Here is a 27582-nt window from a genome sequence, read left to right on the forward strand (position 1 = left end):
GGTTCCCTGCATTTTCAGTGACAGAGATCCAGATATAAGAATGCAGGGAAACAAGCCTTGTTACAAGGTTTGAGGTTTGTTTATTTTATATTTTAATTTACACTTTTTTAAAATTATTATGCAAAACTCTGTGTGCAGATGAATATTTACATTTTAATGTTATAAGTCGTTTTGTGGTTCATTTATTTGCGGTGACTGTCCCACGTGTGTTTACCTGTTTACATTCACCTACTGACAAAATATACCTTCTGTAATCATGACTGTTGTAATCTTGTTTTTATGTTAGTTTACCATATGTAACTTGACTGTTGTATAGATTTATAGCGATCACTGCAAGCTTTTAATATTTAAGTGAAGAGAAATTTCAGACTATCAATCACAGGCACTTGTTTCATATACGGTGCACCCCTACTTATTTTTACCACAAGGTATCTAACTCAATTTTAGGCACCCTGCTTCAAGCTCGTATTTTGTTCATATATCAATCATTAACCTACTTTAAAATGACATTGTTCGCTTCATGAGACTTTTTTCTTGTCAAATAAATCGTTTCAGACATCTCTGGTCGAGACTCTTTATTGTAGAGCACTCATTTATTCCTCGAAAATTACCTCGATACATTGTTAAATTTAAGACTTTAGATGGGATACAACTTCCAGTTGGGGTAGAATAAAACCAGAGACTTCCAAGTATTCCATTCCGAGGTCTCTGGTTTTATCCTTCATTTATAACCCCAACCGCAAATTTGTTTTGAAAATTACCTTGATACATCTTAAGACTTTAGATGATACAAATTTCATTTTTTTCACAGGTCACAGGGTTTCAACTTAAAAAATAAAAATTCTCACCGTTAAGATATGTTGGAAATTTTAGCGTGATATGTTGATAATTTGCCAAATTATTATGTAATAAAAGGGACTTTATATGATCATCCGGCGCTGTCACTTTAGTTCAGTCTTCACAACAATTCTTTTTCAGCACATGCCCTTCGGGCATGTAGACCTATCATTTTTACCCAGTGCATTCAAATTTGTACATGCCCTACTCAAAATTCTTACATTTACCAGTATTGTGCTACAAAAAAAAAACATTAGGTATAAAGGTTTTATATTAATTTTTTCAGCATTGTATTTCTCCGTGACTGTACCACGTGTGTTTATTCACCGTGATTGCCATTTTCTAAAGCGTTTTTGTTCATTAATAACTTTTGAGTTGCATGCTGGTCATTTGTTGGCAGGTTTAGCTGAACTGAATTTCAGAAATGGGATCATGACTGTAGTGCCACAGTATGTGGCATCGATGAACGTCTCGTAATTTAGCAAGAAACTTCGAGAAAACAAATAGGTTAAACTAAACACTTCAATGATTAGATTGACAATCATTTGACAGGTCGTATCGAGAATGTAGACAGGCAATCCATCTAAGACATTACATATAGCAACGTTTACAGGAATAATGGGGGTAGGACAGAATAAATGGCAAGTAAAGATCGTACAATGAAAGAAGATTCACATATGCCCTCTTCGGACATGTAATTTGACAATTTTTACATGCCCAGCTGCAAATTTAACAGGTCCCTGGCATTGGACTCCCAGGTTATTTGGAAGACTGTTAGTTTAGTTTCATGAGGTCCGACAACATTGTTTCTCAATGTCTGCTCCCTCTACCCCATACACTTATCTTGATAAAATTATATAAATTATATTATTAATTACCCTGGTATATAAATTGTATAAACCGGTCTTGTTATAAATTATATAAACTGGTCTTGTTTATATAATTTTACAATGTCATAAACAGCTGCTTAAGTGCATATAATATTGTATTAAATGGATTTATATATAGGATTAGGGAAAGATCCTCACTTGATTATGCCAGCATATTTTGCTCGTAGGAGTTTATTATCTACCACACATGATCAATGTCACTTTTGGACGTGAATGACTTTTGACACCCTAACTTCAGTTCAAATCAACGTTAACTTTATGTGACGTCTTTCTGAATCTTTTTTGGCATGTAACTTGGGTAAAAACAATTAAAGTACTCTCGATGCATTTGATTTCTCTAAACCCGTTTAAACATTTCCTAGGTCTATACCAGTTTTTGCAGGGGCGAAACTATATAGAAGTTGGAAAAGAAACCTATCCCCTTTTTGACGTATTTGGTTTTCAAGGGGTGAAAATTTTCAATGTTACACTCAACTACATGCAACATTTATTATATTATACTGAATGTTTTATACAAATACAAATAATAGTGAACCTTGAGCGCATAAATCTGCGCAGTCACTATTTTTTGGAATATCACCCGTCGTCAAGCAATGTTGACTGTTGCGACACTGGAGGGCGTGGCTTCATTATTCAGTGGGTAATAGTGCTTTTTAACAAATGTTTCTTGACGAATCAGATTGATTCATTTAATATACCTGAAAGTACAATATTAATTAATTGTCATCATTTTCCTATATTAGCTTTTTACTGGTAATGGTTTTGAAATGATAGGAACATGCACTGTTCAAAAAGTCTTAAAATGTTGTTTTGGCTCAATTTCTTTGTTAGATTACTGTGTTGAACTAAGGCAGGTCAATTAAAGTAACATGATCCAATAGATTCCATGTACATTTAGTACTGTAAAGTAGACAAATTTATTGTTCTCACAAATATTTCTCAAATATTGATTTAAGTTGGTCTCCTGAAGGATGTATTAATGCAATTGGTCTGCTTAAGGTATATTATAGACATGCATATTTTATTTTGAATTTGTATTATGTCAATCATTAGAAATATATGGATCTTAATTAAAAAACATTGTTTTTATTAGAATTTAAGATATGTATAATAGGCATATATTCTTCATGCTTTTCCATAATTAAGTCCTTTTTTACAGGGTCTCTGCTAGAATCATGTGGACCCCAGTGTAACACATCTATGGAAAGAGAGAAAATCTCAGCTCAAGGGTCAACATGTCTTTATTCCAAGAAAGGTAAATTGATAATTTTTTTCTGCTAAAATACTCTTTTATAAATTATAATATCAATGCAAAAGAATGAACAAACAACATACCTAACAACATTTTGAAAATGAAAGTGCAATAACAGTTAATAATTATGATCAATTGAATGAATGTTAGGCCAACTTTTTTTTATATTCTGTTTTACGGGAGCGCCAACCCTAATTTGGGCTAAAATGAAATAAAAATAAAAGTCCCCAATTCAAGTTTTATTTTTATTTCTCCCGCCGATAGTTTATTTATAGTCTCTGAAAAAATAAAAGAAATATAAATAACCTTTTTACAAGCCTTTCAAAATGCGATTTGTCATTGGCTGAGGTAAATAGATTCATCCAATCACAGTATTCGTTGCGTGAAGAGTCACTGCACAGCATAGCGCCAAAATGTCAGAATCGGAGGGTTTCACGTGTTTTTAAATAGTCAGTTTAAAAAGTGACGTGTCAATGTTATATATTAGAAAAAGTATAAATTTTAATGAAAGATTGAATGAAATAGACGAATCAGTGATCTTGATCAAATGTCATGCGGAGGGCCACGTGGAAATCGAAGTTCTGTCAACCGCTTGTTTTGAAAGGTTCTGAGTACGTATTATCTTTGACAATTGCTTCAATACATTGAAATACGTCTTGAAGATTTTTTAAACTTAATTTTAAGACAGAAATGTTTTCTTTTACAAGTAACGACAGAACACTAGAACTATGTAGAACTCTTAGAAAGTGGCGTGACTGAGGAAATTCGAGTCACAACTTTCACTCGTTTTATGACAAATATTGGAATTCAGAATTACCTACGAAGATATATCAGTATATATGCTTGATGCTTGATTGATACAAGACATTATCTCCTTTTTTATTGCTTTATGGAATTTTGCGTGCTATGTAACAAATTAATGTACATTGATTGTTCAGCGTATTCATATCAGCTGATGTAGTGTATATGTATAGCTCTTGTTTAGTAAAACAACTTTTTTTTACCACTAGGGAAAAGTATTGTTGTAAATGATACGCCCTTACAAATATTATTTCAATTCAAGACCTGGTTTCTTTTTTCATTCAACAGTTGTGGATTAGAACCATTTTCAACAATTAAATTTTTAAATTCTGCAGTAAACAGAATATTGTCATGTGTATTTTACATGTGTATACTATGGGAAAGATGTGTATTTTCTACAATTATATTGAAAGTTAGCATGCTCAGAAAGAAAACATAAGGATAAAAAGATATATATACTACAGATTGAGGAAGTTTGAATATGTTTTCAATAGAGATATTGTGGTACGTTTTTTCAACCTACGTATATATTAATTGAAAGTGCGTTGAAAAAAAAATATTATACAACTTTTCTTTTTTTCATGTCTCATGTGCACTTCTGTGAATTAATTTATTTTAGCTGATCCATTGAATGTCTCACTGTATTTTCTACATAACTTTGCCAGAACTAGTCCAAAATCCTCAGATCTTGTAATTTGCTGAATACCGAAAAATAAAAGATTCTGAAAAGTTTATGAGGGGTGTGACAGAAGTCCTATAGGTTTACTGTGGTGACAATATGATATTTGACATTTGAGAGAAGACTATAGATTTGTATGTTTGATTTGCATTAATGTTAGAAACTGCAAGCTTTATACTAGAAATGCACCCCTGCTCCAAATATCTAAGAGAAAGTTAAATTTAAAATAGTTCATTGATCCATTAACAGTACCAATTCTGTGTTTTGTGTACATAAGTTTTTCAAATAGCACTGTTTTTCTAACAAATTAAGGTCATACAAATAAAATTCCAACCTTAATTAAAAATAAAAAAAATTATTGCATTTTTTCATTTTATTTTTATTTTTATGACCGACTGCTTAAATTCCGAGCTTTTATTTTTATTTTTATTTCGACCCCCCGACTCAAATTTTTGAAAAAAATTCCCGTAAAACAGAAAATAAAAAAATGTTGGCCTTAATAATCCAATCAAAGTCCTTGTTGTATATCATTTTTGCTAGGGCTGTGTATTGAGCAAAAAAAAAAAAAAAAAAGAAGACATTTTTTAATGCGATATGCAATATATTGGATTCTTTAACAATTCTGTCAAAAAAGTCTTATAAATCATTATGCATGAATTTTATAAAAATAATAATTGTTTTGCAACTCATTTTTAATTTTTTGTCTCACTGTCTTTAAAAATTACACTTCAAATTCAAACTTTTCTTGACTGTAAAATCAACATGCTAAGTAAAGTTGTCTATGTATTTTTATGATTTTGTAATAATCATCTAAGATGTGCTACCTCCTTAACGATTATATCATTTTTGATCAGTTTTAATTCAAAACAGTTAAATATAATCTTTGGTGATTGAAATTCCCAACTTTTTCACAGAATTACATAAAAAAACTGCCTGCCCAAAATGTATTGGAATTAAGTTATTTTTTGGATACGATATATTCATTAATCTAGATATGTATCAATATATTTGGTGCAGCCCTAATTATTGCTGGTTCATAAATAACTAAAAAATAAACAAATGCCAAATGTTGGCATGGTTGGCATTGCAACTGTATCTTACACATTCAAATCAGGCCATTCTTACAAGTTTTGAAACATGTTGGATTCTTCACTAGTGCCGCTACTACAGAGAAGACAGCTTGTTTATAAACTGTGTCATTCAAAGTTTCAGTATATATATGAGAAACACAACAAATCTGAATGCTTAGCCATTACACTAAATGATGAATCTACTTTATTGTGTTATTTATTGACATTTGACAATCATGATTTATAAATCATTTTGAAATTTTTAAAAACAAATTAAAGCAATTCCCATCAATTCCTCCCTAGACAAATATATTAATGATAATTTTTACAGCAATACCTTGCTGTAAATTTCAATTCAAGTGATTTGATTTTTGATTTTTTTTTTGTTTGTTTGTTTGTACATTTATGGTTAATTTATCCTTAGAAAAAAATTAATAAGAAAGTAATTTTATTAAAATTTTATAACTTAAATAATGTCTAGATTCATGTATTGAATCATAAAATTGTTTTGAGAGATGTATCGTATCATAATGTCTGTGTATTATCCAAACCCAATATACCTACATATCACGATGTATCATTTCAGCATTTATTTGTTAGTGTTGTTTGATTTGTTTTGTATATGCCCTTTCCTGCTCAGAAAGCAGAAAGCAGAAGTTCTTGCTTCATAATTGTCACTCAAGACCTGAAACTGTATTAGAAATCTGTATGACGTGTGAAATTTCATATCTGTTTTGACATAGTTGTTAATTTGTATAACAAAATGCAATAATACAACACAATTGATTTAATAGCATTAATTTTTGTATCAGCAAAAAAAAAAAATATATATTTTCCCTACCTACTGACCCAAGTGTTTAAAGACTCAATCGGCAATGCCAAACCAACAATTTTTTAATTGTGGCCTTATCCACTGATGTTTCTTTTGTTCTGATTCTTAGTTTCTTTTGTTCTGATTTTTTGTTCATTGAAAAAAATTGACGCCTTTTCTTTAATTCCTTAATTTTCAAGTTGAAGAGTGCATCCCGACAATCAGTTATGATGTTACAGTGCCCACTGTCCAATCCGACAACTGTGCAATCCAGCACACTGGACTTTCCGACCATTAAAACTTAAATATTTTATTCCCAAAAATTTCTTTATAATATATATAGAATAAAACACTGTATATTCCGACCACTGTACATTCCGAATTCTGGTGCTTTTTGTCGACAAGACTAGAAAATTACCTTATGATTTTACCTGGGTAATTCGACATAATTATACATTTGTACCATAATTAGTCACTAGTTCCATTTGGGCACAAGCTTGGTCTACTTAGTAGTTAATTACATGTATTAGTTTGATGGTGTTTATATAAACAATAAATGAACTGTGTTTGAATTTAAAAATTAGGCAATCAGTACTCTTCGTTGTTATCAATTTTATTCTCGCATTGACAAAATAGCATCCACGCGATAGAAAATAAAAAGGAGTACCTGATATTTAGATTGCCTTTACCTAACAGAATAAATAAGATTTTTTGCTTGAAATTGAAATCAAACATGCAGTCAGAGTCCTTTAAAGTCATGTCTCCCTAAAAAATGAGTACAGCAAACTACTGTATAACATGTAGACAACACACAATTTGAAGACAGCATCTTGTCTAATAGAAAATGTTTCATTTCCGGGTTAATATACACTGAATTAAGTGAGACTGTGCACATAAAAGATTTGCAGGAAGCAAAAAACTTCCACTTTAAGTAGACCCATTAAATTTTAAAATGTTAATGTTGTTTGATAAAAATTAAATCGCAATAACAATGTTTTAGAGGTACGTCCCATTTGTTTGAAAAGTCACGAGAGGGTATTAATAGCACAGTCTATCTTGAGAAGTTAACAATGCAGAAAAAATCGGAGAGAAATGTAGTGTAGAAAAAAAAATAAAACCACTGTTTACAGAAGGTAGACAAAATATTTAATATCTACTGTTAGTAAGTAAAATGCTAAAAATTAAATTGCAACAACTCGAAGTGATTGGCAGTTCCATCTGTTTTGCACGTTTAAAAGAAATTATCGTATATTACTACAGAGTTTACTAGTGCTGTAACAAATGATGTGTCTCAAAGAAATGTTAATCAGCCGAAGGTATATTTTATACAACAAAGAAACACACACACACACACACACACTTTGACAATTAAATACACATGTACTCTAAACCTAACGAAAAATGTTTTTTTTTTCTGTATGAAGTCACCTGACATTTATCATAATGCTCAGAAATATTCAACACTGGGTAATCCGACACACTGTCTAATCTGACATTGATTTTATTCCCCTTCAACATGTTGGATAAGACAGGTTTCACAGTATATCAATGACGTAATGTATGCAATATATAAATAACTGTCCCACCTGCCTGCTAATGTGGAAACAAAACTTCCCTCCATAACAAAAGAGTGCACCAATGGAGATCATTCGGCAAACCTCGGCTGATTCCGTCACCTTCATCAAACGTTTGATGAGGTACGAATCGGCCGAGGTGTGCCGAGTGCAATGGAGATAATCTCGAAACTTGTGTAGTAAGATCAACTCCTAACAATGCACCACTTTTCAGCATTTATATTCATTGCTTAAGGGTTTATTCTTACTAATGAAATAAGTTGTGGTGATGCCTATATTTACTGTAAGACATTTGTAATAATGAAGCATTTGTGAGATGTACCCTTTATCAGTTATTTACAAACAAGGCATTTGAAGAGGATGAGCACAGTGCATTTTTTTTATCTGAAGTTAAGGTGATTTTAAGCAAAAAACATTTCTTGTCCATATTTAGAAAGCAAAATATTTTGACTTAGTTTAAAGTTTTATAAACCCATTAAACTTGTTAAAAAATTAAGTATGTAAACTAAATTTTGAATAAAGAGTTGGTCCTCTGTGTAAAACTTGCTCTGTGAGCAAGTTGGAATTACAATGCCTTTCACGATTCCTTCACAAAAAATGGGGTGATGACCCACAATATTAATAAATGTAGATTAAACATCCTATTTATGTCAGTTATTGTATTAAATGAGCTTTCAACCATTTTATGCTTTATGGTTTTAAATAATATTTTATATTTCATAAATTAGACAGTGAAATTTGCAAAAAAAAAAAAAAAAATTATTGATTTTTAAACTGTTGTTACATTTAGGAATGTGGGTATATGTACATATCCTGTTCAAGTCTTTGTGTATCACATTATATCATGATATACTTCAGACAAATTAGTACACCCGTAGTTTTGAATACAATTCATACATTGATTTCATTTGCCGCAATGGTCTCTTTAATATTGCAATAATGCATTTGGTCTTCCTAATGCATGTATAATGCAGGTACTGTATATACTCTATGTCCAACTTATAGGTGAGTCATAAAAAGATTAGTATTTTGAAACCAGGTTAAAACATCAGAGCATTGATTTGAAATTGTCAATTGATTCTGGCAAAAAGTTGTACCGATTTATAAGCGGGTCAATAGCAAATCCCTCCAAAATAACCTCAAAATATACAACTGATTTATAGGCAGACCACCTTATAGGCGAGTATATACAGTATAGTTTTTGTTGAATTTTGCTAACAGCAAAACACTATGAATAATGAATTTTGGAAAAAAAGATTATTAAGTTTAATGATGCATGTATGTAGTATAGAAATATTGTTCATATGCCTGTACATGGTACAAATATGCATTTTACAGAGTGTACATATGCCAGAATCATATGGACCGCAGACTGGCCCTGGTGATTCCGTTAAGAAAAAAGAGGAAAAATCAGTGCTTGTGCTTATTGGTCATTGGACAAAGGTAAATAGATTTATTTCATGAAACTAGACATGTAAATTACTAGGATATTAAAATATCACAATTAAAATACATGTACTGATTTATGTATATATGGATATCAGTTGGTCTCCTTGATGCAGTTATATGCATTTGTTATCCCTTTTAAGTGGATCTTTTAAATATTATGCAGTTTATTTAGAAGCTCTTTATTATCTGCACTGTTCACTTTTACAGGGTGTATGCCAGAATTTTTTGAAGAACAGTCTGAATCTGACATGGAAAAAATGAAGAAAAACAGCCTTCCTGTTTATAAATCTACATTCTGACAAAGGGTAATTTTGTTTAGTTCAATTAGAAGTGCACATTTAATTTCAGTTGCTTTCCTTAATGATATATTATAGCATTTTTATTCCCTTATGAACAATATGTATACTTGTAAAGCATGTATCACAAAATCTTCTGCAAACAAAGTTTTGGGTGTATATTGCTTGTTGCTTAACGTCCCTCTTGAGAATTTTTCACTCATATGGAGACGCCACCACTTGCTGGTGGAGAGCTGCAAATTTTTGTCCTATACTCAGCACTTACGGCCATTGAGCATTGAGGGATCTTTATCGAGCCAGCACCTACTGTGACACGGGACCTCAGTTAATACGTCTGTCTCATCTGAAGAACGGGTCTCCACATTCCACAGTGGGATTCAAACTCGCTATGTAAGGATCAGCTTCTTTCTCCGCGACTCTAGAGTAGACGCTCTAACCACTGCATCTGCTCTACTTTGGCAACTTTGGGTGTATATAAGCATGGTTGTATATTAGCATAGGAATCATCATGTCCATCTGTCTGTTCATGTGTTTGGCCACTTGTGTGACTAGCTTTTTTGTTCCAATTCTGGCTGAGATAAATTGATTTAGGTCATCTAAATACAAACAAATTAAGGGAAATTACTATGGTATTGGGATGAACATTTTGGAATACTGTCTCATTGTTCCATTGTAGTTGGTCTCTTTAATGTTGTAATAATGCATCTGGTCTTCCTAATGTATGGCATACACTGTATGCATGTATAATGTTGTTAAAGTTGGATGAATGTAAAACAGTTCTTGCGTGATGACAAAGGTAAATAGATTTAGTTCATGTAACTAAACATGTAAATTACTAGGGTATTAAAATCTCTCGTTTTGAATACTGATTTACATGTGGAGAGTAGTTGGTCTCCTTAATGCAGTAATAATACATTTGATCTTCCTTATGCATACTGCATATTTATTTTTATATAAATTTAATGGCTGACATGTATGAGGGTTGATCCAAAAGTTTGTTGAATTTCTTCATATTTTATTTATTTATTAGTGAAAGAGGTTGAATACTGATTTAGATGTGGATAGTAGTTGGTCTCCTTAATGCAGTAATAATACATTTGGTCTTCCTTATGCATACTGTATATTATATAAATTTATTGACTGACATGTACGAGGGTTGATCCAAAAGTTCGAGGAATTTCTTCATATTTTTAGGTCACCTGAGTAACTCAGGTGACCTATTGCTATCCGTTTTCGTCCGTCGTCGTGCGACGTACATTAACATTTGAACATTTTTAGCTTCTTCTCTGAAACCGCTCAACCAATTTCAACCAAATTTGGTATATAGCATCTTTGGGTGAAGGGAGAGGGCAAACAAACATTATTTTAAAGATTGCCTTAGCATGTTGTTTATTCTGTGCATTTATAGCAATTAATATTAAAATCGTCCAGACCTGTTAAAACCCATGGATGTCCACAAAAATGTTACTCAAATCAAATTTCATGTTAAAATTCGAAGTAAATATAAATACCTGTGTAATTGTATAATGGTGTAACAAATGTTTAAGAATGCCATATTTAAATTTCAAAAATTGCTCTAAATGTGCATGAGATAAATATCTAAATGCTGTGAAGAAGCACTGTGCTACAATTACCATATTAAAGAAGTGATTTAAATGAAATCTTGTTTCTAAAAAACCTGTAGAAAATTTAAAGAAAATTAGAAATCACGATTCTTACCCCAAAACCATCAGATGGTATGAAAGCCTTCAAACAATGTGTTTTACATAATTCGCATTTCCAAAAACTGTGATCATTAATTTGCCGACCTATTATTGTATGTTCTAATGAAGGAGAATTCATGTGCAAACTTCTACATGAGAAGAATAAAAGTATTGCCGTGTCCTGCAAGAAAACAAAATCACATTATATTATCAATTGCAGATGGTGTCTACGTCTTTCAACTAATTTTGCAACGGCAAGAGTATCTTCTATGTAGTAACTGTTTTGAACCAAGACATCCTACTGACAACTAAGTCCATGATACAGAGCTTTCTACTGCCTTGTTTAGAATTTTACATGTCGAGAAATTTATGGTCAGTGTAATGACCTTGTTTGCAAATCTAAATCTTCATTACGTCGAGTTTAGACTTGCATGTGAATTTCATGGTCCCTGTCCCCCTGGGGCCTGAGGGGCGGGGCTAAAACCACCAAAAGTAATGCAATCTTTAAAAATCTTCTTCTTTACTCCTGGACATCAAGCAGTCAAACTGTTCGCATCATTGTAATAAGCATTGAGCCCTCTACCAAAATTTTGAAATTCATGGCCCCAGGATCAGGGGTTCTGGTGCTAGGATGGGGCAATATAGATCATATAGTGAAAGTGCATTATTTCTTTGAAAATCTTATTCTCTGCTCCTGGGTATTAAATAAAGTAACTAAGTACATAGTTATGAAAAGCAAGACTGCCTCTTCCAAAATTGTGAATTTCATGGCCCCAGGGTCAGGGGTTCTGGTGTTAGGGCGGGGCTCTATTGATTATATAGTGAAAATGCATTAATTCTTTGAAAATCTTCTTCTCTGCTCCTGGGTATTAAATAAAGTAACTAAGTTCATAGTTATGATGAGGAAGAGGGCCTCTTCCAAAATTTTGAATTTCATGGCTCCAGGGTCAGGGGTTCTGGTGTTAGGGCGGGGCTCTATTGATTATATAGTGAAAATGCATTAATTCTTTGAAAATCTTCTTCTCTGCTCCTGGGTATTAAATAAAGTAACTAAGTACATAGTTATGACGAGGAAGAGGGCCTCTTCCAAAATTGTGAATTTCATGGCCCCAGGGTCAGGGGTTCTGGTGTTAGGGCGGGGCTATATTGATTATATAGTGAAAATGCATTAATTCTTTGAAAATCTTCTTCTCTGCCCCTGGGTATTATTTAAACAAACTAAGTACATTGTTTTGATATTCAAGATTGCCTCTTCCAAAATTGTGAATTTCATAGCCCCAGGGTCAAGGGTTATGGTGAAAAAGGGGGAGGGACTCTATTGATTATATAGTGAAAAAGCAAAATTTCTTTGAAAATACTCTTTTCTGCTTCTGGTTAAAAAGCAAAGAAGCTAAGCATATAGTTATGATGAGCATGATTGCTTCTTCCAGAGTAGTGAATTGCATGACCCCTGGGTCAGATGTGCTGGTGTAATGGTGGGGCTCTTGATGATATAGTGAAAATGCATTAATTCTGTTAAATAATCCTGTCTGCTCCTTAGTGTTAATCAGATAAACAAAGTGATTACTTACATGTATGATGAGCAAACTTCTGGTCCCAGGGTGAGAGGCTCTGGTGTTTCTAGGTGGGGGGGGGGGGGGGGGGGCTCTATTGATAATATAGTGAATCTGTAGTAAAAAATGCATTATTTCTTTGAAAATCTTCTCTGCACCTGGGCATATCAGAGGCAAAACAAGTAAAAGTTTTCATAAAGATTTTTGAACATCTGGCTTCGGGGCCACCAACGTATAAAATCTCAGCTCAAATCTCAACCTCAAATCTTAGATTTCTGCCTCAGCTGAGATTTTCCTAAAACATCATGCCACCAACATCTCTGAGATTCGATCATCTCACGTAAGCTGAGATTTGAGAAAAATCTTGGACTTATTCTCGTTGTTATATACGACCTTTTTTTCTGAAAATGCATGAATTTGTTGAATCAATGATTGAATTTACCTTTTAGTCAGTTATTTATGCAATATTTTAGTGAATATCACGAAAAAACACATCCCACACTTCCTTCGTCTTTTATTTGTTGTTTCGAGTCATTCAACAAAGAGGATTCCATTTCGACATTTGCGACAATTTTCATTGAACCCCCCGTAAAAAATCCCTACAGAAGAATAACACAAAAACATATCTAAACTTTGTAGTCTTGGTTCGTCTGTCGACATAAACACACAAAAACATACACCGAGGCGTCACTTCCACCATTGTGACGTTACATGTAGCAGGTAGGCGGATCAAGACTATATTACCCAGACTGATTAAAAGAAATTTTTCTTTGTTTGTAATATATGTTAGATATATCTGTATAATTCTTAATTCTCCATAGCAAAAAAAAAAAAAAAAAAAAATATGAGTCATAGGGACTATTTAAATTTAGAATAAACCTGAGCGAATTTTTTTTCTAGCAGATCCACAAAAAAAAAAATGCTCAGTAGGCCTATATCATGTAAATTTCTCACATGCTGTAATAAATTTCGCGAGTATACCATAATTGTGGAAAAACAGCAAACATATCCAGGAGCAGGTAACATACGCATGCTTAGTTTTACAGGATTTAATTTATCAAGGAAATTTCTCGAGGAACTGTTTAATTGTCGGTGAATTTCAGCTCATATCCCCCCAGAAGGAAGAAAAACCGGCTGAAATTTGAACTAAGGGCATGTATAGGGAAGCGGCAAACTAACACATCGCATTTTTCTACGATCCCCTGTGACAAAATGTCTCGGAAAGTCTTCTTTTTTTTTTTTTAGATAAATAATAAACAATGAATATAGCACCATTTGACAAATAATCATCGTTACATTGAAAACCCAAATCAATCTCGCATACGCTCATTGAGTAATGAGAAACTGATTAATTTCTAATTGTATCGTAAATAAAAGTTTCACTGCGTAATGATGTAATTTTTAAAAAAAAAAAAAGAACCTACGGATCATACTTTTTTGCTTCAAAATGTAAGTTGTCGTACTAAAAAGTACTGTTTGTTAAAAAAGAATCTATTCTTGCAAGTACTATAGCTAGCAAGTACATTTGAATAGATGCAGTCCTTCTTGTGATTTATACATGTATTTCAGAATGGTCATAAGTCAAGTTTATTCTTATAAATAATATAAATGGTCAAGGATTTAAGTATGCACAATACATTGTGAGTATAAAGTCGATCCAAATTCTCAATCAAGAATTTTATAGATTTAATTAAGAACCAAATTAGACAGACTGCTATCATCTGTAATAAATAAATGGCGATTTACATATTATTTCGTAAGAACAGAAGAATTTGTACATGAAATTCTAGACAGATTTCTTTTAATATTTCGTATAATATTTACCTTAATAAATAGTAAAATATAACTTCCTGGGGAAAAAAATACGGGACCGAGGAGTTTTGATATTTTATCTAATCATATTTCCTTTTCTGATATACATGAACATTGTGAATTACATGTAATAAAAATGTCTTGTCACAAATAGCTCATTTAAATATGAATTAAATTAATTATATTAATTCCTGTACGAATGAAGATATAAATGTTATGTACGAACGTGCCACTAGAATATTCTATTCTTTATTTTTTTCTTTATTTATTATTTTCTTTTGGTAAAGTTTAAAGTGCTTGATTCCATGCGTGGACAATATTAATATAATAAGAATATTTACATGCGCGTAATTAACCCCCCCCCCCCCTTTCACAGGATAATCAAGTTTTGGGAGAAATTAACATCCTTTCTGTGCTTGTATGTTAATTTCGTGTATTTATTGATTAAAATGTGCACTGTCACAACATTTGCGATCATTGTACCATAAAAAAAAATTGTGAGATTTTGTTTGAGACTGGTATACATCAATCTCAAGATTTTCTGAGAAATCTCAGAATTTTTTCTCAGCTGAGTCGGAAAAAACGTTGGTGGCACGCATGTTTGAGAAAAATCTCAGACGTGAGAATCACTGTAAATAATGTACTTGAAAGGTTAATAGTATAAGAGAATTATGCAAGGTTTTTTATCGTATAATACAAAAAGTACTTTCATAGTTTTAATGATCAGGTAGACTTGTAAGTAATAGATGAATAAAATTGAGACAAAAATAACTTGTCTTATTCAATGTTCATCAAAGACCAAAAGAGTCCAATGTAAGAGATTTTCAACAAGGAATTAAAATACCGGGTAGTACAGAAGCACTAATAGTTTGTTAATAACTGTATGGTGATAGTGATAAATGGGGAACAGATTAGAACCTAATTTATGAACTGTTCATGAACACTAGACTAATTATTTTGTTGATCCTGATCACCCTATTTTTCTTGCTTTTGGGCAACAAAGCTTCACCTTTCAGTTCATTTTATACTCTGTGGATCCTCTTAATTGTTGTATTATAATCAGATGACCGTTAAGGCCCTTGGGCCTCTTGTATTTACTTATTAGTGAAATTGGTTGAATACTGATTTACATGTGGAGAGTAGTTGGTCTCCTTAATGCAGTAATAATACATTTGGTCTTCCTTATGCATACTGCATATTATATAAATTTAATGACTGACATGTATGAGGGTTGATCCAAAAGTTTGTTGAATTTCTTCATATTTTATTTATTTATTAGTGAAAGTGGTTAAATACTGATTTACATGTGGATAGTAGTTGGTCTCCTTAATGCAGTAATAATACATTTGGTCTCCCTTATGCATACTGTATATTAATAAAATTTAATGACTGACATGTACGAGGGTTGATTCGAAAGTTCATGGAATTTCTTCATTTTTTATTTATTTATTAGTGTAAGTGGTTGAAAATTACAAATAAGAATTATATAGACACTTGTTGAATTTTTTTAATAAACAATATTTTAAATATTTATGATAGTAACTCTATGGCAGTTGCCATAGCAAAGGATGTTTGAAAATGCAGGGGAGACATTTACTCGTTCATTATCATTTTAATTCTTAATACGTGAAATAAGAAAAATCCTGCACTAAGTGGCAAATAAAACGAAAATTTTGTCATAATTACGATTGCTTGACCACTAATATACCTTTCTGTGAGAGTTTTACTGATTTAACTTGATATTTAGATTATTAGTTGATGATTTCTTGTTCATATTTTAATTGTTAGAGAACATCACATTTTGGTCAAGTTATAAGTTTTGTTAAAATCTTGGGAACACTCTGACTTAAAGGGGTATACTACTGATACAGGCTGGAGAAAAATGCATTAAGCAACTGATTTACCAGTGGCATTAGAAATTTAAGAAAAACAGAACTTCCATGGAGGTTGATTAAAGGTGTGGCCGCCTTTTGGAGGGTCTGTTTTTCTCATAGACAAATTAAGAGCCATTCTCTGTAATGACTTGAACTTTTATATAGGAGCTGTGGCACGCATAGTCTCAGAATTTCTCCAAACTCTCTATGATAAAAGTCTTTGATACCGTAAACTCAAATCGGGCAAAAATTGGTTGCTACGTGTCACGGTTACCATAGCAACATGTCCTAAAGTTTGAAAAATGGCATTTTTCAACATCTTCAGAGTCCCACAGTTAACGTTTGCAGCAAAGCAAACAAGTGGCAATGACTGTTTCTGAAAGTTGAAGGCCTGGTGTCTTAAATGCATGATAAACATGTTTGGTAAATCATCTATAACATACGTTACTATGGAAACAAAGTATTCAAAAGTAATAATTTTGTTCATTTAAATTTATAATGTCATACACTGAAGAATAAAAACTATTATAGGTTGAAATGCAAGCAAATAATTGAGAAGAGATCATTGTAACATATACCAAGGACAAAATATGATGTTTCTTATAGGTTGGCAATGGTTGCCATGGTTTTAATACCACGAAGGGATTTTAAATTTACTTTCCTAGTGTTTTAATCTTATCCTATCTTTTTAAAAAGCATATTTCTATACAACTGATGATCAATTTTTAAAGGCCTTGGTGTGACCTTAATTTTCACATTTCAAAAAATTCAATTTCAATTCTTTAAATAGTGCGTTGCTATGGAAATAAAGCAAAAAAATATGCATAAAAATCTGAAAAATACTCTGTTTCCTTGGATACGTACCGTTGTATGTAGATTCCCGAAACTTTAATGATTGATATATGTGAACAACTAACCTGACTTTAAATTTTGACTATCACCCAATCTCTAACTGGATGCAAAAAGCTGGCACATAGGGTCTAATATTGACAAAAAATTAACAAAATCGAACATTTTCTCTTCTTGGTAACCATAGCAACAGTGTTGTATTTTTCAACAACCTTTATCAATATATGATATTCAACTTTAGTTCTACGAGATAAATACTATTCAGGGTGATTCAAATAATATTTTTCTTGATTAAAAGGTTAGTAAATTCCTAAAGCAGCAAAAAAATATCACATTAAACAACTAGTACGTTGTTTCCATGGTTACACTGCAAAGCAACAATTAATCTCAATTTTTCTTATGTTGTCGGTGTTGCAAGGTCCTAAGGATGCATATGTGCCAGTCATGAATTTTATTGTTTTTCCTCACGATAGTAGCATTAACCCAATCATAGCAACAGATTTTGCATGGTGACACTGTGTTACCATGGCAACCATGAAAATTATTTTTAGAATAATATTGCCAATACCTAATTACATGAGGTCAAATATTTTTTATTGTTTTTCTTACGTTGTTGATTGAGTTTGATCATGTAACATCTTTCATTTGTGAATATTGAGCGTTTTTCAGCATTTTTCAGCATCTAAAACGTATTTCAAATGTACCCATGGTTACCATTACTTAGAGATAAATTCTAAATAGTTTCTTTATAGCATAAGTGGAAACAAGGTGTCATGTTTTTAGGAGAATGGTTTGTTTGTTTTTCTTAGTCTTTATTAAGGCTTAATAAAGATTCAAAGTAGCTGAAAATCTCAATTTTTTCAACTTTTCTGGCTGTTACCATGGCAACCAAGACCCATAGCAACGGAATTTTATTTGATATATGTTTCTGGTGTCAAGTTGTAATAATAGGCAAAGTTTTATCAAAATCGGTGACCATGCGTGGCAAAGAAGTTCAAGTGGTTACAGAGAATCGCTATTAAGCGTTGATGGACGTTGACCGCTGACGTACTGTGCTTGACTTTGCCTCTGAAATTGGAACACCATATGCAAAGAAGGGGAGTATTTTTGAAATATGAGTGTAATATTAAGATAAGTTGATCCGTGTGAGAGGATACCAAGGCTTTTCTTGAGAGAGAAAAGGAGAAAAAGGCAGAATATTCTGTAGAATTACTTAGTCGAATTGAACATGAGGGTGAGATGCTCCTATAACGCTCCTATAATGTGACATGACATACTTAACTTGACGTTACGTAGAAGTCTCCCCCTGATTTTACAACTATCAATGTTCAGAAAGCTCGTGTGACCTTATTGGTAATTGGAACATGGTGAAAATATCCAGTATTGTTGCATAAAGACTCCATATTATAAATATGCCTATTGTTTGCTTTCATCAAATCACAATAAAATTTTAGAGATAATTAAATTTCACAAACTTTTGGATCAACCGTCGTATTAGAAAAAAGATGGATCTATTAGATTGAACAGGTTATAATTCACCTGAGTCATTTAAATTACTTATTGCTATCTGTGTTTGTTCAGTCATCATGTTTCAAGTGTTGTCTGTAAACTATTGAACATTTTCAGCTTCTTTTCTGGAACCAGTTTCAACTAATTTCTCAGTTGAAGTATACAGACATAATATAGAAGTGATTTTATTGACTTTCTCAATCTATCCTGAATTTAAAAATGTAAATATAAGCATTTGATTGTAAATATTGAACATTTAGCATCTCATAACCAGAGTTGGAAATTACTGACTGCCCGAGGTAGTCTGTTTTTCAGGTAGGCAGGGACAAACTTTAGATTAACCTCGGTGGTCGAGGTCATTTAAACAGCTACTTCCTGTTTTCCATTTTTTTTTTCAGGGTATAGTAAGTCTATAGAAAATAAGTAAAATATAGTATATCAAAGGAACACTTTTAGTTAAAAATTTGAGTTGACCTTAGGACCAATATTGGTTTCAGTCTTTAGAAAAAGCTTATCGATGTATGTTCCGATCACTGACTTTAGGCCACATGTGTGTAGTTTCTTGTTTCTCATGTATTGCTTTAGTTCTACGTTAATGGTAATCTAACAACCAAGCTTTATGACAAATGAGATGGCTTTAACTTTTCAATTGTCAACTTCCCTTACTTATTTAGCAATATACCTTCATCACCTGCATACAGGGTTTATATCTCTCAGTTGATTTGATACGAAAGAGCATCCTCTATGTTTGAAATTTTTTTAAAACGAGGTAAGTTATTGACAAATAAGTTGCTGAAACAAGAATATCAGCAGTCTTGTTTAAAGTTATCATTTTGTAAATTCTATGGTCGATACAATGACTTTGTCAGCAAATACAATTTATCATTAAGTCAAATGCTGAGTGACGTTTTTCATACTTATTGTTAGGCCATTATTTACACACTGAATTATCGATGGATTTTTCCATTGTTTCCCAGTTGTGACAAGGAGCACATGGCGTGTGTGACCGGTCTGCAGGGGATGCTTACTCCTCCATGGCACCTGATCCCACCTCTGATGTTTTGGAGGTCCGTGTTTGCTCTGCTCCTATTTTGTATTTTTTGATGGGCTTTTGAGCTTGAATACTGTTTGTTATCTCGATATATTTCATTCTAGTCAACTGTGTGTTCATATGATCCTACCTCTGTCAGTATTTACAGAATTATACATCCTTTGTATGAGAGTCATTCTTGATGTCTGACTGAGTAATGGCAATGGGACATAAAACCTTAACTGACCTTACCACATTCTTTTCTAATCTGAAAACCCTCATGCATTTTTAGCATAACATATCGCCAATGCACACATTTTTCCCAAGGAATGAACTGCATCTACTCTGCATAGAACAGTATCTCTCCCACTGGCACAACAGTACTATTACATGTCATTATGTTCTTGAAAGGAAAACACAGCAGTTATTGCTCAGCAAGATTCTTTTTCCTGACACCTGCAGTATCGAGTAACACAAAGTGAATGATTAGTGTCCTCGAACAAAGTGTGCTTACAATGAGGTATAGTTCCGGTTGATTGCATTTAGTTAAAGAGAATTTATGATCTGCATTTCTGTAGATGTCTTTTATATCAACACCAAACATGCATTTAAGGAAGAAAATATAAGTAAAATGCAAAAGCCTGTATAAAAAAATCAAAGTGCAAGGACAAGTGCACTTAAGGAATGCTTAATGGGCCCTTTTTCAGTGCTGTATTACTTTAGAATATATTACCAAATTGTTCTCTTTTAGTAATAGTTAAACACAAGTGGACATTTCTAATTAAAATCACGCTAAAACATCAATCAGCATGGATTTGAAACAAATGAAGTTTTTTAAATGCCTATAGATCCGGAAAGTCATATCAAACCCATTTTGAGTTTCAATCGTTTATTTAAATCAAGGGAAGGAGGCATTTAAATCTTAAATCAGACACTTGAACAATCTGATGGTGGATCATTGACAGGCACATTTGCCGAATGATACTTCTTGCGCTATTTTACCCGAGAAAAAAATTGAATGAAGTTGTATAGATGCCTGTATCCATAGTGATCAAACTATGAAATTGGTATGCTTGCATTTGAAATAATGCAATAAGTATTAACATTAGTTCCTTTATATTTTAAAATGAAAAAAGGTGTATTTGGGTGGCTTTCAATACTGGTACCATTGTCTTGCTTGAATGTTAAAAATGTTTGACACTTTTATTTATGATGACATTTTAACGACACTAAACTCTCTTAACCCTTCTGTGTTCCTAACCCTCCCGTTTTCCTAAAACCAAATACATGTACATACAAACTTCTCTATGCGGCATGACTTTGATATAATGATACAAAACGTGGCTATGCTTTACAGTGAGCATCTTTGAGGAATGTTTACCTGGGTAGAACTCACGTGACTACCGGTATTTTAAATAATTTATTCCATGGGTGGGTTCAACATAGCTAGATCATACAGGTAAATCTAAGCTCTTACTTGCTATAGGAAAAACATTGAACTTTTCATACATTTTTTTAATATTTTAAGTACAAGCCTAATCTTGTACAAATTTCCTACTTTCACACAAGTTTTATAAATGTATAATGCATTTTTTGTCAATCACACAAGTTTGTACAACGTTAGGCTGACAATAAACAAAAGCTTTGAAATGAATGACTGTCCTCAATTTACTATAGAGAATCACGAATGTTGGCTGACCCCTACCACATTGTATGGCTTTGTTCTTTGTATATTCATGAATTTCAGCAATAAAATTTGTTGAATTTAGGGTTTAGATATCAATTAATGATCTGAGATGGAAAATTAAGCTTAATTTGATTCTTCATTATTTCACATTTTACTGGGGCCCATAAGTGCACTCGTTCTTTAGTGTTTATACAGGTAAAAAGTTTGAAAAAATAAAAATGTGCCAACAAATGGATTCGAACCAGGACACTAAAAATGTTCATGGTGAGAGTCTGCGGTCTACCATTCAGGGCTATGCTGACTATGAGGACATTTGTAATAAATATAAACCAGTAAGATAGAAATAGGTTTTCACGTTTTTTGTAGTTTTTTTTTTTTATATAAATCTAAAGCAGGGGTACGTGCCCCTAAAAAAACCTTGTTTTAAATAATTGCTTAAATCAAAATCTATCAAAATTTCATAATTTAATTTAGGGGCAGGCAAAGGGTGATTATATTGCATCTATCGGGTATAAATTTTCTTATCAGAAAATTGTAGAGATATGCAAGGTTAATTAATGACAACATTTATTTTTCATTTTTGCCTAATACTTTTATGATTTTCACTAATAAATTGATGATTGAAAAAAGCCTTTAATATGACTGCTGATTTTATCTCCATCTGTTAATTTTTAACACCTTTTCTCCTGATTATAGGAGATAGAGAACAGATTATGATTTCTAACATTTACTGTTACAGATCATTTCCTTGAGATAGGTGGAACCAACAGTCAAATCCAGACACCTTTAAGAAAAGTAAAAATCTGACTCAGGTAAAAAAAAAAATCATTTACAGTTTTATCAATTAGTAATTTTTACCTTAATTAACTGGACAAATCTCATTTGACGATATACAGGTCAAGAATGAAGAGTTTAAAGCCTAGTAGGGATTTTGGTCAATCATAACAGGTAATCTGCAGCCCCTATTGGGAATTTTACACTCATATGGAGACGCCACCACTTGCCAGTGGAAAGCTGCAAATTCTGTCCTATACTCTGCACTCACAGCCATTGAGCAGTGAGGGTCCTTTTTCCTGCCAGCACCTACTGCGACATGGGACCTCAGTTTATAAGGTCTCATCCGAAGGACTGGTGTCCACATCCCACAGTGGGATTCAAACCTGTGATGTAAGGATCAATTCCTTACTTCGTGACTCTAGAGCAGACGCTTTAACCATGGCGCCACGCTTGTGACTAGCTCAGTTTTAAAGAAATCATTCAAGATATTTTTTATCAAACTTAATATGCTGTAAGATTAGTAAGACCTATTCAACTATTTCAAAAATTTTTGACCTTTCCTGTGACCTTGACCTCACTTTTCTTTAATTTGCATCTTGCATGGTTTTAAACCATTTAAGATATTGTTATCTAAGGCTATGCATCTATACATAATTTGGTGAGAACTTATCATCTATTCATTTTTTTTAAAATTTTTATTTCAATTTTAAAGAAACTTTTCAAGATATTCTCATCAAACTTCATATACTAACACAAAATTTCATGTTGCATTACTATACACTCGGCGGGGCATTCATGGCCTATGGACATATTTCTAGTGTAATTTGCTATTTCTGTTGTTTACTTTCGGTCAGTAAGTGCCCCCAAAGGGCAAGCCCCAGTCCTATTTTCTTTTCCAGGGTTGCAACAGCGCCCCCTAAAAAAACAAGTTGCACCATCCAATCAAATCTTGTTTTGTGCTGCTTTATGCCAATGAAATTAAGGCTGGACAGCATATGTATTATATTCTGACCAATGGGGTTGCCGTATTTTCAAATAATTAGGATAGACTTACCACTTCAGCATTCCTTTCATCACTGAAGTGATATGCATGCTCAAAAATTGACTAAGTTTCATTTTTGTGTCAACTGCAGAGCAGAACGACACTTAGAGATCACTTTACCTGGTGTCTATCTGTCCGTCTGTCACACCTTATATCTCCAAAATTTTTAGAGGCAGGGTTTTGATAATTAGCATTTATATATGTTTTTGAGCTCATGATACTATACTTTGAAACTGTATGAAATTCAGTTACCACAAACTTATTTAAATACTATGAAAATACATTGGGATCAGTATTCTACAATGAATCGTATTGACTGACAAAGTGACAAAGTAAAGACAGTCTGAAATCTCTTTCCTCCGAGGATTGTTGGAAGCACCTGCATGTGTATTAATAAAATGATAAATAGTTATTCATCATAATTTCAATTTAATTATTCATTTGAGGACTGGGGAACTATATATTTTGATTGCCAGATTCTATCCCAGTCTTTTACTTTTGGATCCTTTTTTTTCCTTGCAGGCAAATGCATGAACCTCCATGCTAATATTAAATTAATAGCTGACCACTCTTAGATTTATTTACCTCTTTAATGAAGATACCTAGCAGGCGACATATACATTCCTTGAAGCACTCTAGTTCCTATTTTATTTTCACTAATGTAATGATTATTGAAAAAAGACTAAGGTGCTCTATAGTGATCAGTCTATTCATTCATCTGTCTGTCAAATACACATATCCCTTGTTCAGAATACAGGTGACTCTAAATACTTCAAACTTTATATTTTTTAATAAGGTACATGTAGCTGCTTTGGAACATCTGAAAGGTCTATTACATTATCGCTAGTTTTACTAGTTTTCTTCATGTAAGTTGAATATATTTCAAACTTTTAAATTTTTATTTTTGCCAGGTAAGAAAGAAATTCAGGAGTTCTTAAATTGCCCTCAGAGTTCTTGGATTGCATCAAACTGCTAAAAGACCTCAACAAAAACAGTGTCTTGAAAAAAAATGAAAATATTCAGTGAAAAAAAAATTATGAGAGAAAAAGCCACTAAAAATCTTCAAGCCTTTGAGCTGAAATCTGGAAGTCAATCTGTGGACTTTACTGGTATGTCTTACAAATTAAGTCATCATTTGTGTATAATAAATACACTTAACTGTAAACACTTGTTAAAATGTATATAATTTTTAGATATAATTTGTAGCTCACAGACATCAATAGTTTCATGTAATTTAAGTGATAATGAAAATTTCCTGTTGTCTGGCTAGATTAGAAACTATATATTATTGTCCAATTTTGGATATTGTGAAATAATTCATTTAGTAAAATTGGGTATGCATACATGTGTGTACACTTACATGTAAATTAATTGTTATAGCAAATTTAATCTATCATTAAGTTGAATGTTGACTAATGTTTTTCATCAAAATTGTTTACACTGAATTGTTTGTGGATTTTTCCATTTGCCCAATCATGTCAAGGAGCACATGGCAGAAAATGCTTTCTCCTCCATAGCACTTGGTGTTATTAGAGGTCTGTGTTTGCTCTGCTCCAATTTTGTATTGTTTCAATGGACTTTAAAGCTTGATCACTTTTGGTAATCTTCATATTTTATATACTATTAGAGTACTTGAAGAGAACTGTAAAGATTTAACATACAGTATAATGCATGTATATTGCACTTTAAGTAGAGTGTATGTGGTTTAGAAATGTAATTCATCTCATAGTGCATTGAATTTGTTGAAAATTAGAAACTTTATTGAAATTGTTTTAGAATAATGTTAGATTGCAGATTTTTTTAAATCATGCAAGTAAGATATTGCTAAATATTCTTAAGCTTTTCTGGACAGTCTAGATGAGTTCTTGCTATATGCCTAGCATTGTCATCCCAGTTAAAATTTAAGGAGCAAGGTTTATTCCTAAGCTCTAACTGGACAAACTTGCATGGATTAAAGCACATTAACAGATTTACTTCAGATGCTTGACCTGATCAACATTTTCTTCATGTGTTTTTTGTTTTTGTTTGTTTGTTGTTTAACATCCCTCTCAAGAATTTTTCATCCATATGGAGATGCCACTACTTACTGGTGGAGAGCTGCAAAATTTGACCTATACTTAGCACTCAGGGTCATTGAGCAATAAGGGATCTTTTTTGTGCCCACATCAACTGCGAGGTGGGACCTCGGTTTATACGGTCGAATCTGAAGGACTGGTCCCCACATCCCCAGTGGATCTGAACCTGAGACTTAAGGATTAAATCCTTACTTGCGACTGTAGATTACACACTCTAGCCTTTGCGCAACATGGGGGACTCCACAAGAGTAAGTGTTTTGAGCAGTCCTATTCTCATGTAATTATAAACTGTATGTTGAACAAACCTGCAAAGATGATGTATGTTAATGTTTCAGGGTACCAATCCTTGATTTGACTTAGATTTTCTGGATTAATGACCAGTTTTTTAGAGAAGGTTCATTCAAAGTAACAATATACTCTTTGGTGATCAGTAAACATAGATGATGCATCCTGCTTCTGATGCTGGGTGTAACATACATTTTCAGGGTTATTGAGCAGTTAAATCTAACCCAGAACAACTTGCATAGATTTTGGATTCAGGTGATATACATTACCAGAGTGTTTGTTGAGTGAGACTTTGCCTTACTAGTGGATAACATTTATAGAAGTGAGCTTTGTATTCTTTGATTATACCATCAGTGCCAACTACCATACATTTTATATAATAGATGTAGCTGTTGTTCAACTGAATATGATAAAACTGTGGATGAAAATAATTTGATTTTTGTACCTTTGAATGTATTGAATTAATTTGTAAAAGCTGTTATGATACAAAGTTTGATATTTTATCAAAGTTTTTAGCATATGCAATCAATAAATGTATCAACATTTTTATTTTATTATACTTTTTACCCTGCAAACTTCTTAAAAACAGAATAGTAATGATCCATTCAACTGATACTAGGTTAGTGTCACACTGTACTTGTATATCATGTATATTGAACTGTAAATGAGAAACATCTAAATATGTCAAATCACAGCATGAATCATTGGATTATGTAAGAAGTGCACTATCTTGTGCTTTGGTATGGTATTAATAATAAATGTTAAACTATCATTTTTTTTTCAAATTAACAAAGGATATGCTTGAGTGACTGTATTTTGACTAGCAGTAAAAATAAAATGATTTTGAAGCATTTGAATTATTTTGATTCATGGTCTCTGCAAGTTTAATGATAGCAAATATGTATATTGAACATGGCATCTACATATTGCTATACTGGATCTTAATCACAACATTGAAATTTTATGTAGTACATGTACTCTTGGTTTCAACTGGTCAAACATATTCTTAAATCACATAGAATTTAAACAAATATAGGTATGATTCAGAACTTCATTAATTAGTTGGAAAGTGAATGCACTCAATGACTATATGGTTTAAAAGAAGCTGGGTATAAATAGCAGGAAAAACTACTTGATTTCCACTGTGAACTTTGTGTCCTCAACAAAACAATATGGAGTATACTATACTTGGTCTAAAGAATAAGTCTAATCTATGTCTGCATGTCTATGCATTCACTTTCAGGTTAAACTGTATTGGACATTGAGAGTTTGTTTGTTGTTTAACGTCCCTCTCGAGAATTTTTCACTCATATGGAGACGCCATCACTTGCCGGTGGAGAGCTGCAAATGACCTATGCTCGGCACACAGGGCCAATGAGCAGTGAAGGATCTTTTTCATGCCAGTATCTACTGTGACACTGGACCTTGGTTTGTACGAAGGACCGGTCTCCACGTCCCACAGTGGGATTCAAACATGTGACATAAGGATCAACTCCTAACACGGCAACTCTAGAGCATAGGCTCTTACCACTGCAACATGTGGGCGACAGCATTGAGAGTTAATTTTGGATATCAGAACAAGCTACTCTGGGCTTATACTCTCTATATATTGATTGATTGATTGATTGTATGTTGTTTAGCGTCCCTCTCGGGATTTTTTCACTCGTATAGAGACGCCACCACATGCCAGTGGAAAGCTGCAAATTTTGTCCTATACTCAGCACTTA

General features: G+C 32.7%; 1 long non-coding RNA gene across 2 annotated transcripts; it reads left to right on the forward strand.

The window, feature by feature from the left end:
- On the forward strand, window positions 1-26706 carry LOC133190333 (uncharacterized). 2 transcript variants are annotated; one of them, XR_009721588.1, is made up of 6 exons: window positions 1-74; window positions 2887-2982; window positions 9253-9357; window positions 9571-9668; window positions 22416-22488; window positions 24407-26706. It is a non-coding gene; the product is annotated as an uncharacterized LOC133190333 (long non-coding RNA). The 2 variants fall into 2 exon arrangements; XR_009721589.1 differs by having other exon boundaries at window positions 34-67.
- The last annotated feature ends 876 nt before the right edge of the window (window positions 26707-27582 follow it).

This window comes from Saccostrea echinata, unplaced genomic scaffold, assembly GCF_033153115.1.
Source record: "Saccostrea echinata isolate AGI-Se365-2 ecotype Australia unplaced genomic scaffold, CSIRO_AGI_Sech_v1 ptg000022l, whole genome shotgun sequence".
Lineage (NCBI taxonomy): Eukaryota > Metazoa > Mollusca > Bivalvia > Ostreida > Ostreidae > Saccostrea > Saccostrea echinata.